General features: G+C 40.6%; 1 protein-coding gene across 6 annotated transcripts in view; it reads right to left on the reverse strand.

The window, feature by feature from the left end:
• WAC (WW domain containing adaptor with coiled-coil) overlaps nucleotides 1-17,106 on the reverse strand; it is a 71,026-nt gene that overhangs the window by 35,308 nt on the left and 18,612 nt on the right. The gene's annotated exons all lie outside the window — the stretch shown is intronic.

A 17,106-nucleotide genomic window follows, 5' to 3' on the forward strand; every position in this document is an offset into this window, starting at 1 on the left:
ACAGCCTGATACTTTGCTTCAGTGTTCGTCAGGTTTATCAGCCCATAAACAAAGCTGTTTACAATATTTTCATGTCTTCTTGGGTGTGTGTTACAAATATACAGCCATCTGCATACAGTGGGATGCCACAGGGTGCTGCAGATGCATTAACTAATATGACACATGACAGTATTTATCGAAAGATACTACAGGGCTTGGAAAAAAGGTGCCTTCAGTCCCCTTTTAACCTCCATCACTGTTTTTCTAGATGGAGCTAAAAGCATTGCAGATATGGTATATGTGAACTGACCAGGTGCTATCAAATGATAACCAACTGCATCCCATATTAAGATACTCATGTCCATACGGTATGCCCGGGTTAATCTCTTCTGAAAACATTTCCTGTCTTAAGACAGGCCCTAAAAGAATCCTGACATAGCTACCTACGACTGAGGTAATGAAATCCAGGGTTGTTTTAGGCTGTGGGGACAATATAGAAGTTCTTAAAAATAAAAGCTACTCTATTACACGACTAACATCCACTGCTATGTTACCCAAACATCTGCAGAAGTTTGAACACTCAGGAAGTGTGGAAGTGCACACGCACACACACACCCCGCCCCCAAATCAATTTACTGAGCGCTTACTGCGTGTAGAGCACAGTACTATGCTCTTGGGAGAGTACAACAGAGTGGTAGACTTTTCCTGCCCACAATGAGCTCACAGTCTACAAAGGGAGACAGACATTACTATAAATAAATTACAGATATGTTCATAATTCCTGTGGAGCTGAGGGAGGGGTGAATAAAAAGGAATAAATCAGAGTGACCCAGAAAGGAGTGGGAAAAGAGAAAATGATAGCCAGGTCAGGACAAGCCTCCTGATGATGCACCTCTCCCCCTCTCTTCCTTATAATTCTCTCCTTCCATAGGCCAGCTGTCTCCTGCCACTTCTCCCAGAAGCACATTAAGAGGACAACATTAACGTAGAACTGAATGAAAATCATAAATTTTACATCCTGTTCTGAGGGTCAAGAAGAGAGGGCATGCTAGATGATGGAATTCCAGTAATATTTACTTCAATTTCCCCCCAAATATGTTGGTGAGGCTAATTATCAAGAGTGAACTAAATGACTTTCAATTTTCACTAAAAGCGGTACAGAAAAATATCTAAACCATATGGAGTTTATTAGGTTCAAAAGAAAGTCAACTTTTCCCAAAACAATCTAAATTTCCACTTCCCAAAACAAATGGACTACAATATTTTTAAGCTTTCATTTATATACCAACTAAAGTATTTGTGTGTAATGCCAAGAACAGTAAAACATCGCCACCCCCTTTAGGTCCAATAAGTTTTCCCCACCCCACCCTCAAAAAAAAATCCCTTACAAAATTCCTTTTCAGATGTAAAAGCATTTCTAAATATAAGCAGCAATAGCAATGTAAAATGAAAAAAAAATCAGATCAAGTCTTCAATCCTTTGTAGAATGGTATAAAACACAGCTTTTGTTAAGGATGACAAATCAACCCTCTCTCCATCCTCTGGGTTCCTTTATAAATAGGATATGGATTATTACAGTTTACCCACTTAAATGAACTTCAATCCTCTCTTATAAATCTCATTTTTGTAAAAGGGGAATAAACAAAAATCTCAGTTTTTGAATTTAAATTTACATACTACATTCTCAGTTTTTAAATCATTAACCAAAAAACGTATTATGCTTTTAAGCTAAGTAATAGCTTAGTTTGGTATCAGCTCATAATTGGCTAAGTCATGCCACAATTAACTAATCAATTCACTTCATTTGCTTTCAGGTTAACATTTCCATTGTCAGTAGAATCAACATGTATTTTTTGAATGTGATATTTGGAAAGTTTCATCCTTTCTGAACATCATATTCCTACAGCCTCCTTGCCTCCTTCCACTCTTGCCTTCTAAAGAACCTGGTATTTCTTTGGATATTTGGAGCCTGTGACCAGTTTTTGCCGATACGTAGTGCAAGTAAAATAATTCTTTCCACTCTAAAATAAGGCCCTCGTCTCAAAAAAAATCAAGATTTGGATGTTAAGTTTAAGTATAAATAGGATATAGATTATTACAGTTTACCCACTTAAATGAACTTTTTAATCCTCTCTTATAAACCTCTTTTTTAAAGGGGAATAAAAAAAATCTCAATTTTGTTCACTCTGGTCCAAAGGAAAGAGCAGGGTACTGAGAGTTAGGAAACCCTGGTTATAGTCCTGGCTCTGCCCCTTGCCAGCTGTGCAACCTTGGGCAAGTCACTTAACCTTTCCAAAAATTCCTTATCTGAAAAATGGAGAGAAAATGTTTCCTCCTCCCTCTTAGAAAGTGAGCCCCACGTATGGGAGACGGAGCCTGTCTGATCTGATTATCCTGTATCTAGCCCAGTGCTTGGTACATAGAGTTTAATATTATCATCATAATTATTGCAATCAATTACTATGTATGTTAACAACTGAGATATTAAATGCTAGCTTAGTCACTCACATCATTTGGAAATGCTAGAAAGGATAACCAAGAAATACTTGCTTATCATGCTAAATGTCAATCACTATAATGAAAACAAAATAATATCACAGTTTTAATCTGAATTTTAAAAACAACACTAAAGTTCTCCTTTAATACCTAACAGATATTTTACAAGTGAAACGCATGAGGTTTGTGAAAATCTAAGATGCTAAAATGAGCATTTTAAAACACAGCTACCTACGAGCCAAGGAAGCCTTTGAGGAACCTTCCACCTTAAATTTAATGGCACATTTTGAGCATCTCTCTCGCCCTACTTTTGTTTTAGAGATCCATCTGTTCCTGCTGATTATTGGCTTTGTTCTATGTTAGAGAAAGCACTATTGTTGCCTTGTCAGCTATAGCTATTTATACTCTTTGGGCACTCCTCTCTATTTTGGTGTTCTCCCACCTGTTTAAGCAAAGCAATGACTACTAAAAGAAAAAAAAATGCCCACTTGGATTTTCAAATCTCATGAACAGAAGATGGACCCAAATCTAATTCCACTGTTTAAATTAAAAAGGAAATTCAACCCAAGGGTCATCCTACTTTAGTCAAAATTCAAATGGACATCTCAGCACTCTCAATAAATCAAGTCTGAGATACACGATAGGAGGAAAATGCATCTCTTTTTCAATTCTGGTACACGGAATAGCACAAAGAAGGTGGACTTTGTGAAGCCTGCCTACACACTTCTCACCTTCCAGCCTACTTGAATGTAAACAGCTACAACTACCATTCGTAACAAATCACTACAAAACAAATTTGGCATGGAACTATATGGCTAAAGTAGCAAAATACATTAGGGACAAGATTTGTGCTATCACACGTGTGGGTAGAAAGAGAGGAAACACGCAGAGAGTAGCACCAAGTCCTCTTGATTGTTCCTTCCTCTTCACATGCATATCACAGTCCCATGTATTCAATACCAGCCAGAAACAATTGCTGTGGTTTTTATTAAGGATAGTGAGACACTGGGTTTCTGCTTTAGTTCCACAATGTAGTTTGTATTGGTGACAAATATGATGTGACATGTTGAGTTACTCTGCATTCTTGGCAATATGAACAGACACTCCAACACATATATCACATTGTATTCTTTACACAGAAGAAACCTGTGTGAGCTTAAGTCAATCAGTGGTATTTACTGAACGCTTACTATGTGCAGAGCACTGTACTAAGCATTTGGCAAAGTACTACAGAATTAGCAGACACTTTCCCTGCCCATAATGAGATTACAGTCTAGAGAAAGCAAGCCTAAAATATGTATTTTATAATCTATGTTCCCTTTTGGACTCTAATTTTTACATGAAGCTGGGGGTGGCATTCTTTGCAGGCAGATGCCTTAGCTTATTGATGTTGGAGTAGTTGAAAAGACAATGTTACTACATGAGTTCAGAAGCAAATGCAAATTTTCTGGATCAAGTAGAATTTTAATAAGCCTAATATTTGAAAACCAGTTAGACTCTTCGGTTATGATGAAAGAACTGTCATGGTTCAGAGAACACAAGCATCCAACAGTTAGATGCCATACCAAGAAGGATTGGAACTATTTTATGGGAACATAAAGTAGTAGGTCTTGCTAGTTCTTTACAATTCGCTCACCACGGCAAGGGCACAGGGAGGAGATTATAAATAAATAATGATGGCATTTATTAAGCACTTACGATGTGCAAAGCACTGTTCTAAGCACTGGGGAGTTTACAAGGTGATCAGGTTGTCCCATGGGGGGCTCACAGTCTTAATCCCCATTTTAAAGATGAGGTAACTGAGGCACAGAGTAGTCACACAGCTGACAAAATGGGCGGATCCGGGATTTGAACCCATGATCTCTTACTCCAAAGCCCGGGCTCTTTCCACTAAGCAACACTGCTTCTCTTAAGCAGATTATGGTGCTGGCACTTCAATTTATCAGAGACAGATAATCATTTCTCTTGCATGTCCCCCTTTTTGGGGCTGGCAGTGCACCATATCTTTAGGCACCATCTTCACAGACGTGAGAGGGCCATTGCCCAAACGGGACTGACACTGAGGGGGATAGATAAACAGCCTGCCCCACCATGGGTTTTTTGGACAAGGCAGGTAGTTCTAGATTGAAACCTCCTTCCTTCCCCTAGGATCTTAGAAGGGATCAGAGGTGGGGCCAAGATGGCTTTGGGTATCCACTACAGGCCTTTTAGTTTAAAAGTCCAACTTGCCTGAGGAAAGTAAATGAAGCTGGGCAACTGGCTGAAATTGCAGTCTTAAGCTCTCCAATAACACTTAGCAGCACGTGAAACATTTGCCAAGGTATATCTTGGTCCCCTATGACTCAATTTTCCTATCACTCTCTAGAACAGACATCAGTAATCTTTTTCTGTTTCCATATTTCTCTAGACTGGAAGCTCATTTTGGGTAGGTAACATGTCTGATTTTTCCCCAAACACATAGTACAATACTCTGCATATATCAATCGCTAAATACCATTGATGATGATGATATTCTCAGTCAAAGTGGGAGAAGTACTTGGGTTCGTGGTAAGTCTATGGCTACTATCACATCAGACTTCCATTGTTTGAAAGTGATGGCTCTAGTGGAAGCAGGCTCTGGGTTTGGCCAGGCCAAATGAATGAATATGTTAGGTTGAGTCCGATCCTGATTTGGAAAAGGGCAGATCTTCCTCGCATCTTCCTGAGGGAGTGGGCTCACAGGGGGTGGAACTGTACCACGCAGAGGCACCGCGTCTTTACAGGATTAATGCCAACGGCTCAAAGAGACAAATGAGGTCAGGTCCACTTTGGTATGTTTTTTGTTTTTTTTTTTTAATAGCATAGGCCCCAGTTTTGGAGCTTGACTAGTTGACTAGTGCCACACCACGCCTATATAGCACTGCTTTAGTTGACCTTGGCCAAGTTGGGTACAGAAGCTAGAGCGACAAGCAGGATAACTGCCAGTTTTGCGAACCCATGTTGTAGAATTTCAGGTGGCCTCTGCTGTGTACACATACACTGTCTTCTTATGGGCAATGCTTAAAGAATGGAAAGCACTAGGAAGACCAATTTCTGGACTTTTTGTAAATGATGCTTGAATTTATGGGAAATTTTTTTATGGTATTTGCTAAGTGTTTACTATGTGCCAGGCACAGTAGTAAGTGCTGGGGTAATAATCATAACGATGGCATTTAAGTGCTTACTATGTGCGAAGCACTGTTCTAAGTGCTGGGGGATACAAGGTGATCAAGTTGTCCCAAGTAGGGGTCAGTATTAACCCCCATTTTACAGATGAGGTAACTGAGGCTCAGAGAAGTGAAGTGACTTGCCCAAAGTCACACGGCTGACAAGTGGCGGAGCCGGGATTAGAACTCACGACCTCTGAGTCCCAAGCCCATGCTCTTTTCACAGAGCCATGGTAGATATATACGCTAATCAGGTTGGTCACACTCCATGCCCCACATGGGGCTTGGTCTTAATTTCCATTTTACAGAAGCACAGGGAAGTTAAGTGGCATGCCCAAAAGCAGATAAATGGCAAAGTTGGAATTAGAACTCAAGTCCTCTGACTCATAGTCCCATACTCTTTCCATATTTAACACTGCTTCTCTTAAGGTCAGAAGACATTCAAGTTCTTTTAAATGGAAAATAATAGTGCAGTGTGGTTCTTAAAAGTTTTTTTTTTCCCCCAAATTTGCCTATGTTGTACAATTTCAGGGAAGCAGAATGGCTTTGTGGAAAGAACATGGGTCTCAGAGTCAAGGAGAAACTGGACCAGGACTGGAAGAAACAGTGGGGAGACTAAGGGGTAAAATTATTATTTTTTAAAATGTATATTTCTAATAACAGTAGTAATAGTGAGCACTTAAATACCACTGTACATGTTGGGGTAGGTGCAGGATAATTAGTGTGGGTAGGTCCTTGTCCTACATGGGGCTTGCTGGGTAAGTAGGGGACAGAAAAACTGCTCAACAAGAAATTGTGCAGGCCAACAGTATCACACTGTCCTTCCAAAAACCTGTCTGGATGACAAGAGAGATTATCAAGCTGTATGCACCAGTTAAACCACCCAGTAATAGCATTACCTATGTTCTTAGTAAGCTATTCGGCATAGTCCAAGTCAAATGTCTATTCTGTGCAGCGTTCTGGGAACTCACTTCACTTTTAAAACACATTCAAATGAGAATTTTTAGGCAATTCACTCAGGAATAAACCAAAGTCCTGTAGAAAGATTACTCTTTGGCCACAGTGAACAGAAAACTTGATTTAAAACAACTTTCTAGACTGTCCAAAACTGAACTCCTTATCTTCCCACCCTAACACCGTTCTCCCCATGACTTTTCCATCATTGTAAACAACATCACCATGCTGCCTGTCTTATATGCCCACAACCCTGGTATTAATCGACAATCTCTCTCATTCAATCCACATATTCAATTTGTCACCACTCTCGGTTTTTACCTTCACAACAGCTCTAAAATCCACCTTTTTCTCTCCAAACTGATACCACCCTGATCCAAGCACTGTTACCATATCTCACCTAACTACTTCAATAATCTACTACTACTAACTTCTTCTCCATTTGCAGACTGGGAGTAGGGAAATGCAGCTTTGAGGAGGAACTGCACGGGATATGAATGCAGCAAAAGGGGACCAGAGCTAAGTACGATACCTGGCACAGGAGTGGGAGAAGGCGCACTCAAAGGAGCCCCATTTGAGGGAGCTGTAAGTGGCAGCAAAAGGCCCTGCATCTTAAAGAGGGTTGCCACACAAATCATTTGTTTAAAAATCCTGGAGAGCAGGGATATAAAGTATGTGTGTATGTTTGGGGTGGGGGAAATGTCACAAGTTCAGGGATTGGGAGACAGAAAAGCATTCAAAACATGGGAAACTGAACGGGGAGCAAGTCTGACAGATGGAATTCATTTCCCTGCAGTGACTGGATCAATCAATCAATCGTATTTATTGAGCACTTACTGTGTGCAGAGCACTGTACTAAGCGCTTGGGAAGTACAAGTTGGATGTTACACTGGAGGCAGTTTACAAATCCTGGGATATGTCCCTCTAGACTGAAAGCTTGCTGTGGGCAGGGAATATATCTACAAACTTTGTTGCATGGTACTCTCCCAAGCACTTGGTACAGTGCTCTGCACAGGATAAATGCTCAACAAATATATCACTGATGAAGTCAGCAAAGGGTTATAGATAACTCCGGACTGTTTTATGGGGTATTAATTAAAAATTTTCCTTTGCTGCTTATTACTGTTGTCCCACTAAGAAAAACTGGTATGGTACTAACTACTATAGAGTCCTTGAAAATTGTTTCAGCAACTGAACTGGAAGAAATGGAAAAACCAATAACCCATTCCGGAAACTCAAGCTTGTGATCAGAACAGGGCATTTTCAAAAAAGCAAGACCTAAAAACTTCCCTCCACCAAGAATTTAAAATGGGAAAAACATAATGGAGGCTTTTACAATATACAAGAGGAACGTAAACTAGCAGATTTACTTGCTGCTTGTCGAAACCCAGGGATCAATGCGAATGAAGATGGCTAAAAATACGGGGAGAAATGATATTTAATATAGGGGCAAACAACAGTGAAAACTGCTTTCCTACATATAATAATTACGGCATTTGTTAAGCGCTATGTGCCAGGCACTGTACTATGTGCTGGGGTGGATACAAGCAGCACACCATGCTGCTTCTCAGATATTTTGTAGTCCTTTGTGTCTGAAGACCATGGCTCTATTTGTATGGGTGAGTCTGAAAAGCTCTAGTTCATCAGACGGATGGACACCAGTTCAAACCTGAATAATAGAACTTAAAATGAACTCAACTATGAAGCAAAGCTGTTGAGACTCCTGAATTTTAAGTCAAATATTCTTTAGCATTGCTTTGACTTCTCTTTAAAGATGCACATCATGAATAAAATAAAATAAATAAAACTTTTATAAAAGTCTCCGATGTAAACAGGAACCAGATATCTTTTAAATATTAAATAAGTCATGCCGTGTGGTCTAGTGGAAAGAGCAGGGGCCTGGGAGACAGAGGACCTGAAGTCAAATCCCAGCTCTATCTCTCTAACGTTGTGCTCCTTTGGGCAAGTCACAACTTCTCTGTGTCTTGGTTTCCTCATCTGTAATATGGGGAGTAAATTCTACACTCTCCTTCTTAGACTGTGAGCCTGTGTGAGACAGGGATTGTGACAACCTGATTATCGTGCATCTACCCAGCACTGAGTACAGTGCTTGACACATAGTAAGCACTTAAATACCACAAAGATATTTTTTCAAGTCAAGCTGCTCTCCAAATTTTGTATAAGAGGGAGTTAGAAAAAAACAATTTGGCAGATCTGTGCAAAGTACCAATGGGTTTGCCTTAATTATTCTAGTATATCCACCTAAAGTTGAGCCATTTTCCTGCCCAGTACCATGGAGGATAAGCCCCAACCCCCACAATAACAAAGTATGGAGCTTGGGGACTCAGACAGCAGCCAAAATACCCCTGGATACAGTTTGACAAACACTGGTCCAAAACATTTTCCAAACTTAAAGCTATACCATGTTCTCCAGACTAAGACCTACTACTATTCATCAGATTAAAATGTTTTTGGAATCAGTTTGGAATCAAAATTTGAAATGGAAAGTTATTTCAAAGTTAATCCAAGCTAGAGATGGAAAGCACTTTACTTCACCAGTGAGTCCATGGGTTTAGCTGCCTATTTAAGAATCTCTCAAGAAATGTGATTATCTCTGTATGGACCCCAGTACTTGGCACAAAGAAAACACATAAATATCGGTAAGAAAAGAAATTTACAATTTATCATTCATTACTCTTAAAACAAGGAATTTATCTAACGAATCAGGAACAGAACTGATGCAACTTATTTGGTGGAGCTGAAATTTAATCCAGCCCAACTATACAACTCAATGTCCACACACTGATCAAAATAATTGGACCAAACACCTTCTTTGGTCTGAAAGTACTTCATGGTGAAACTGTTCTGGAAAGCAACATCAGCCATCTCAGTGCCCACAAATCTGAAGATAAAATGGGCAGGCTCATTCGGCCTTGTAAAGAAGCTTGTGGCAGACCAGGGCATGACAATCTGAACCAAGGATAGCGCTAACTGGCACAATGAAGATTTTAGGACTACTTCTTCACATCAGTCTTTTATTGTGTGGTTGCTGTAGCAGTAGTAGCAGTATTTGAGTGTGCATTTGGTAGAATGCACTGTATGAAGCAGTGTGGACTAGTGGAAATGCATCATCCAGGGAGTCTCAGGAGACCTGAATTTTAATCTGACTCTATCATTTCATTCATTCATTCATTCAGTCATATTTATTGAGCGCTTACTGTGTGCAGAGCACTGTACTAAGCGCTTGGAAAGTACAATTCAGCAACAGATAGAGACAATCCCTACCCAACAGAGGGCTCACAGTCTAGAAGGGGGAGACAAACAACAAAATGAAACAAGTAGACAGGCATCAATAGCATCATAATAGATGAATAGAATTATTAATATATACACATCATTAATAAAATAAATGGAGTAATAAATATGTACAAATATACACAAGTGCTGTAGGGCGGGAAAGGGGGTAGAGTAGAGGGAGGGAGTAGGGGTGATGGGGAGGGGAGGAGGAGCAGAGAAAAACTGGGGATCAGTCTGGGAAGGCCTTCTGGAGGAGGTGGCCTCTCAGTAGGGCTTTGAAGGGGGTAAGAGAGCTAGTTTGGCGGCTGTGGGCTATCATTTGCCCAGGGTCATATAGGAGCACCATTAAGTTCTCAATCAATTGTATTTATTGAGCTTTCACTGTGTGCAAAGTCCTGTACTAAGCATTTGGGAGCGAACAATACAACAGAGCTGGTAGACATTCCTTGCCCACCACGAGCTCACAGTCTAGAGTGGGAAACAGACATGAATAAAGATAAATACGTTAAGGATATGAACCTAAGTGCTGTGGGGGTGAGGGAGGGGAGAATAAAGGGAGCAAATCAGGATGACACAGAAGGGAACAGGAAAAGAGAAAATGAGGCCTTAGTCAGGGAATGCCTTTTGGAGTTCTGGCTCTCCCCCTCTCTTCCTTCCAATTCTCCTCTACTTCCAAGAGCCAGATCTCTCCTGTAGCTTCTCCTGAGGCACATTAAGAGGGCAACGTGGGGAGAGTAACTGTCTGTAGATCTATTCTACATCCATTCTTCCCCCCACCACTAAGCCGTGTCATATGTGGGACGGGGGCTGTGTACCATCTTATATTGTATTGTCCACCCCAGTGCACAGGACATACCATGCACTTAATAATAATGGTGTCATTTGCTACTTCAAAATAAAGTAGTGACAAGATCCCTGGCCACAAGTATTTTACACTTTAATGGGGAGACAGATGCAAAAATATTTACAAATAATCAAGATAAACACTTGAATGCACAATTAACCAAAACTGCTGACTTAATGTCCTTGTGTTTCTTCCCAGCACTTTGCACAGTGTATTGCACATATAAGCATTAATAAATGCCATGACTACTACTAGCCTTTGAATTCAGCATTAACATTTATTTTGTCAAACATCAAGGCAGTTTGCAGTTTCCATTCTTGATGTAAGCACCCAAGGAGTATATGGTCACACAAAATTTCTATAGGAAACATTTGATCCTGACATTTCCTAATTTCATCTCACCCCTGGAAGGCACAAATTTATAAGAAAGGTAGAGGTGGAAAAGCAGCAACACTTATACAAATGACTGTTGCTTTAGGCCAATACGACAGTATGCCCCACTCTTTTTCATTACTTCACATCTTGGCAATCATTCATTCATTCAATCATATTTATTGAGCACTTACTGTGTGCAGAGCACTGTACTAAGCGCTTGGGAAGTACAAGTTGGCAACCTATAGAGATGGTCCCTACCCAACAGCGGGCTCACAGTCTAGAAGGGGGAGACAGACAACAAAACATATTAACAAAACAAAATAAATAGAAATAAAAATCAATAAGTTGCTTCCCAGATATTCACATTCCTTACCACATGATCTTACACTGTGCCCTCCTTTCTACTCACCTCACCTACCAAAACCAAGCAGACAAGATACTGGAGGCTGGAAGGTGCAGCACAGGCCACTATTGTATTAGGGCTCTGTACACAAAGTGCTTAATAAATACCACTGATTGACAGAAACAGAGAAACTCAAGCACGTGTTCTGAAGAAAACTGAAGAGCTGCATCAGTTCTTCCTTAATTCCATAGAAGACAATCCCATCACTTTTCCAATACGCCAATTTTCTCACAAATTGTCTTCCACAAAATGATCCTCAAAAGTATATGAGGAAGGGAGCATATAATGGTCAGAAAAAGTGTGAAGCACATGCAAGGTAAAGGAGGGAGTAGTGGTGAAGGCCGGCAGGATCGGCAGTAAAGATTAAACAGTCATCCTCCTCAAACTAATTCTGTGAGGCAGGGGTCCCTGCCTTCATTTCTACTTCCAGTTTCCAGGAAATGATCCATCACTAGGCCCTCTGTGCCTATTACGTTACATATAAATCTAATTGGAAGAAGCTTTTGGTTTGATATGGCTTTTGTCATTTCTTAAATACAGCTGATCAAGTAAGCAATGTGCCCCTTGTCTTCAAATATCAGAAATATGAAATAAGCAATATATGTCTTTCAGGGCTCTTCCTACACTAAATTAAAAAAAAACAACAAACAGAAATCACAATTCAATGTGCCCATACATTAGATAAAAAAGTAACACCCCCTGAAAAAAACAACATAATGGAATGTGTGACAATTAAGTTGCCACTGTTCTTTTATTCTGAGAAAATTAAGGACAATGAGAAAATATTTGGGTATGCTCAATTTCTCACTGACCTGAGGTTGTTTTTTTTTTTTTTAAACTCTAAAGGGGATGTTAAAGAACACATCAAGGTAAGAATTTTTTTTTTTACTTTTTTAGTCCACTTTATTATTGTTCTAAACTCAAAATTCTCCACAACAAAATGCTACCAAATTAAACGACTTAGGGTGATTTAGAAAGTGCATTTTTAATAAGATTATGATAGTCTTTGCAACATCCTGCTTTGAAGTGAAAGTAATGTAACTAACTTCTGATCCAGCAGTTTTAAGAGGAAGTGCACAGGTTCTATATATCCAATATAACCAATAGTTTTTAACTGCAAGTAAGCGGAATTTAACCACGAGTCAACCCATAATTCAAATAGAGCTAAACAAAATTACCTATAGAAACATCAAAGACGTTCCAGGCTTTCTTTCCTCCCATAATCCCCCCGAGAATCAAAGACCTGGTAAATCCTAAGGGGACAAAATAGTAGTCTAGGTATCTTCCACTTTAACAAAATTAGCAAGTCATAGAGCCAAGTACTCACAATGACAAGACTAAGATGATCACTTCTCCACCCCATTTGAGGAGGTGAAATTGCAATGTGATTCATTATCAAATTCACTTTATGGCTGGTTGAGGGACTATTTGTATAGGCACAAATGTCTTCAATAAAGGGTAAAGAATTGGAGGCCCTCACACCACAAACCTAAAAGCAGAAACATGCACATAAATTATTTTATCTTCCACCACAAACAGGAAAAGCTGAAAAGATAAAAGAGAGGTGAGCTGTGATATCACCCGAGCACACTTTAACACTACCAGTTCTTCCACTCCATTTTAAAATAATCTTACTAGAAAGTGTCTAAAATTACTAAAACAGAACTGAGCCGGAGATATTTTTACTCAAGCTATTTCAGTTAAATAAGGTCATTTGAGAGTCAACAGCAGTGCTCTTTTTTTTAACTCTGTATTAACTAATAAAATTTGTTGTGCCACTGCAGTTTTTCAATCATCCGGGAATGTCAACAATATTTCTGCCTGAAAAGAAAAGTGCTGATTAGTGGGAATGCTACACTAGTTGAAATTTACCAATGTAAAGAATTCCCCAAAACAAGCCTGCTCTTGCTCCTTTCCTCAGCACTCAACCTGCCAGAAAATATTCACTGTGGGCTCTTCCCCACTGCTTTTCGGAACCTACGTTTAAACTTAATATTGTAGGAGTTTCCGATCAGCACCGGGAAGTGGCAAGGCCTAGTGGATACAGCTCGGGCCTGGGAGTCCAAAGGACCTGGGTTCTACTCCTGGCTCCGCCACTTGTCTGCTGTGTGACCTGGGCAAGTCACAACTTCCCAGTGCCTCAGTTATCTCATCTGTAAAATGGGGATTAAGACTTCAAGGTCCATGTAGGATATGGATTGTCTCCAATCTGATTAGTTTGTATCTACTCCAGTGCACGGTACACTGCCTGGCACACAGCACTTAAATACCATGAAGAAGAAAAGAAAAAAAAACCTCAGTGTCCCACTGTAGCTTCCTTTCAGCTTATAAAATACCCACACCCCCCTTCTAAAGAGCCTTGCCTCCAAGTTCACACACCAGTACAGTATCCCCCCAATAGCTCATTCGGTCACATTTCCCCCCGTCAGTCATGCCAAATCCCAGGTGCCATAGACTCCTCTACTGTAATGGCTCAATGTCTTCGGTCCAGGAAACAGTTGAAAATACTAAATGAAATTCGAAGGACAAATTTATTTTCACCACTCAAGTGCTAATTCACTTGGCAGGATATACTCTTTAGCAAAGATTTAAAATTTAGTGCACCCTGTGGAATCCCTGAAAGTAATATACTCAGCTATTCTTCTTGCTACAAAGCAATCAATGCAGGAGACTTCTACACTTCACTGGAGCATAGAAAAATTTCCTGAACTTAGGTAAGTACCCACCCGAAAACTGCTTCAACTCCAAAACTGAAATGTGAAGGAATAACAAATTTGATAGGATGCAAGTAGAGCCACTAAAGAACTCCAGGTGCCTGATTACCAAAGGAAAACTTTTAAATCACGAAAATGTGAACACTCCATAATTTTTTATCTTTTTTTTACTCAGACAACTTTTAATTTGACCTGCTGGAGAACTGAAATTCTCTATTTCTCTTCATTTTGACACTGAGGGAAATCATACACCTTTATAGGAACCCATAATAATGATAATAGTGGTATTTGTTAAGCACTTACTATGTGCCAGGCAGTGTATTAAGCACTGGAATGGACACAAGCAAATTGGGTTGGGCACAGCCTATCCCACATGGGGCTCACAGTCTTAATCCCCATTTTACAGATGATGTTACAGTCTCAGAGAAGTGAAGTGACTTACCCAAGGTCACACAGCAGACAAGTGGCAGGGCAGGGATTAGAACCCAGGTCATTGGGACTCCAGACCCGTGCTACCCACTATGCCATGATGTTTCCCGAGTGGAAAAGCCCTAAACAGTTTACAGTTAATACAAAGGATAGAGAGGTGATGGCACGTGAAAAACTAAACGTTTCCAACATAAAGCATAACGATTCTCGCCTTTTATTAGAGTATAACAAGTATCTCAAGAGTGAGATTTAATCCCCCCCAACATGCCAGGTCTTTGCTCAAGTAACTAACTTGTAAGCGTAATAAAAGGGAGCTCTTGGACTATTAACCTTAAAAAAACAGAATTTTAAAAACCCTTAAAATTACCACCTTAATAGCAAAGCCCAGATGCCAATTATAGTGAAATAGTACTGTGCTGGAACCGTTAAAGACTTTACGACTTGCACCCTTTGGAAATTATTAGACACTGAGATTCTTAGATTCAAGTAGCTTAGGCATATGAATTGTAACCAAAACCAACGCAACCAGACAATTCCATAATGAAAAACTGAGAAGTAGTAAAGTTTAGAAACTTCAACTACAGTCAGTTCTTCCAATCACACTTTTGGGATAATTACATTAACTACTTACTACATGCCAAGCACTGGGATAGATGCAAGTTTATCGGATCGCACACTGCCCCGTTCCACATGAAGCTCACAATCTACCTCATCTCCATTTACAAATGAAAAAACTGAGCCCCAAAGAGTGATTTGCCCAAGGTCAAAGAGCAGGCCGGAGGCAAATCTGAAACTCGAACCCAGGTCTCCTGACTCAAAGTAGGCCAAATTGTCAATAAAGAATTCTCCCTAACTCTTCACATAACATATGCCTGATTAAAGTTTGCAATTACTACATGCCAAGGCGAAAGTAACATAATATGAGATATCTGTGGTGTTACCCTGTGGCTTGCTCCCTAACACTTAGTACAGTGCTATGGATACCGAAGCACTCACTGTATGCCACTATATTGACTGCTAAACAGGTTTCTTTGGGAATACAACCAATATTCCAACTTAGCAACCAAAATTTAAAATGACTGGAATTTCTTCAAGAGAGGGTACACTTTCTTCATTTGCCTTTCCTTTGTTTGTACTGTGGTTTGTCATTTTCGTGCTTTATATCTGAAGACGACCAAATGGCCAAAAAGCATTTTGCTGACAACGGACAGAGCAATCTAAGGGCAACCCAATCGGCAGGAAAGAGAAAAGCTGCCGCAACGCACTTCGGGATCCCCCCCGCCCCACAAAGGGATGGTCAGCACATGCTGCCTTCCCAGAAACCAAGACCATCCCCCTTCTCTGCGGCAAAGGGACTCCATCCCATTCTGCCTTCTGCCACTCAGGAGGGCAGGGCACGGGGTCTCCACAAAGGCCTCCCCGGAAGACTGGTGGCTGCTCTGTCCTGAACTCTGAGCCCCAAGGAACCTAAAATTTTGCTCTGTTGGCCACAGCACCCTATTGATTTTGTGTATTTGTCTGTGTTGTGCTTTATTGTTTCATCATTCCTGATGGGTCTGGGCAATTTCCCAGGAGGACAGGAAGAAAAGCTGTTCCCATATGCTCTCAGACTCTTCCACTGCCACTGAGAAAAACACCATGATAATTACCACTTTCCCTCTCACCGCCAAGGGTCCCCGCTCCGGCACGCACAATCGGACACTTCTAGCCCTAATGAGAAAAGTACCTGTTGTAACTGCTCCCGCTGGCACCCGTCGGAGGAGCCCTCCACAAAATGCCGTGAAGACTGATGGCTACTATAGTGGCTGCTGCAGCTACGCGCCTGCTCCGAACCTGGAGTCTACCTTCCTTATCTGTTTTTGTTGTTTTAATGTTTCATCGTTCCTGATGTGTCTGCCTCCGGTTCCCTCGCCCCACTTGTACTCTTAGTTTGAGAGCCCCGTTAAGGAACAGTGACTGCATCTACTTCCTGCCTGGTATTTTCTCCTAATGCTTAGTACGGCATTCTGCACAGTAAACACATAATAAATCCTATTACTACTACAGCAGCGTGGCCTAGTGGAGAGAGCATGGGCCAGGAGTCAAAGGGCTTAGGTTCTAATCCTGGCTCTGCCAAGTGATTGCTGTGTGACCTTGAGCAAGTCATTTAACTTCTCTGTGCCTCAGTTTCCTCAACTGTAAAATAGAATTTAATACCTGTTCTCCCACCTACTCACACTGTGAACCCCATGCAGGGAAGGGACTGTGTCTATCTAACTTGTTCCCACCCCAGCACTCAGAACAGTGTTTGATGCATAGTAAGCATTTAAATACCATTTAAATAAAAATTTAAAAATGCACGTCCATTATCAGATGAGAAAACCAGGGCACAGAGAAATTAAGTGACTTGCCCAAGGTCACAGCAGGCAAACGACGGAGCTGGGAATAGAA

The sequence above is a fragment of the Tachyglossus aculeatus genome, chromosome 13 (assembly GCF_015852505.1).
Source record: "Tachyglossus aculeatus isolate mTacAcu1 chromosome 13, mTacAcu1.pri, whole genome shotgun sequence".
NCBI classification, from domain to species: domain Eukaryota; kingdom Metazoa; phylum Chordata; class Mammalia; order Monotremata; family Tachyglossidae; genus Tachyglossus; species Tachyglossus aculeatus.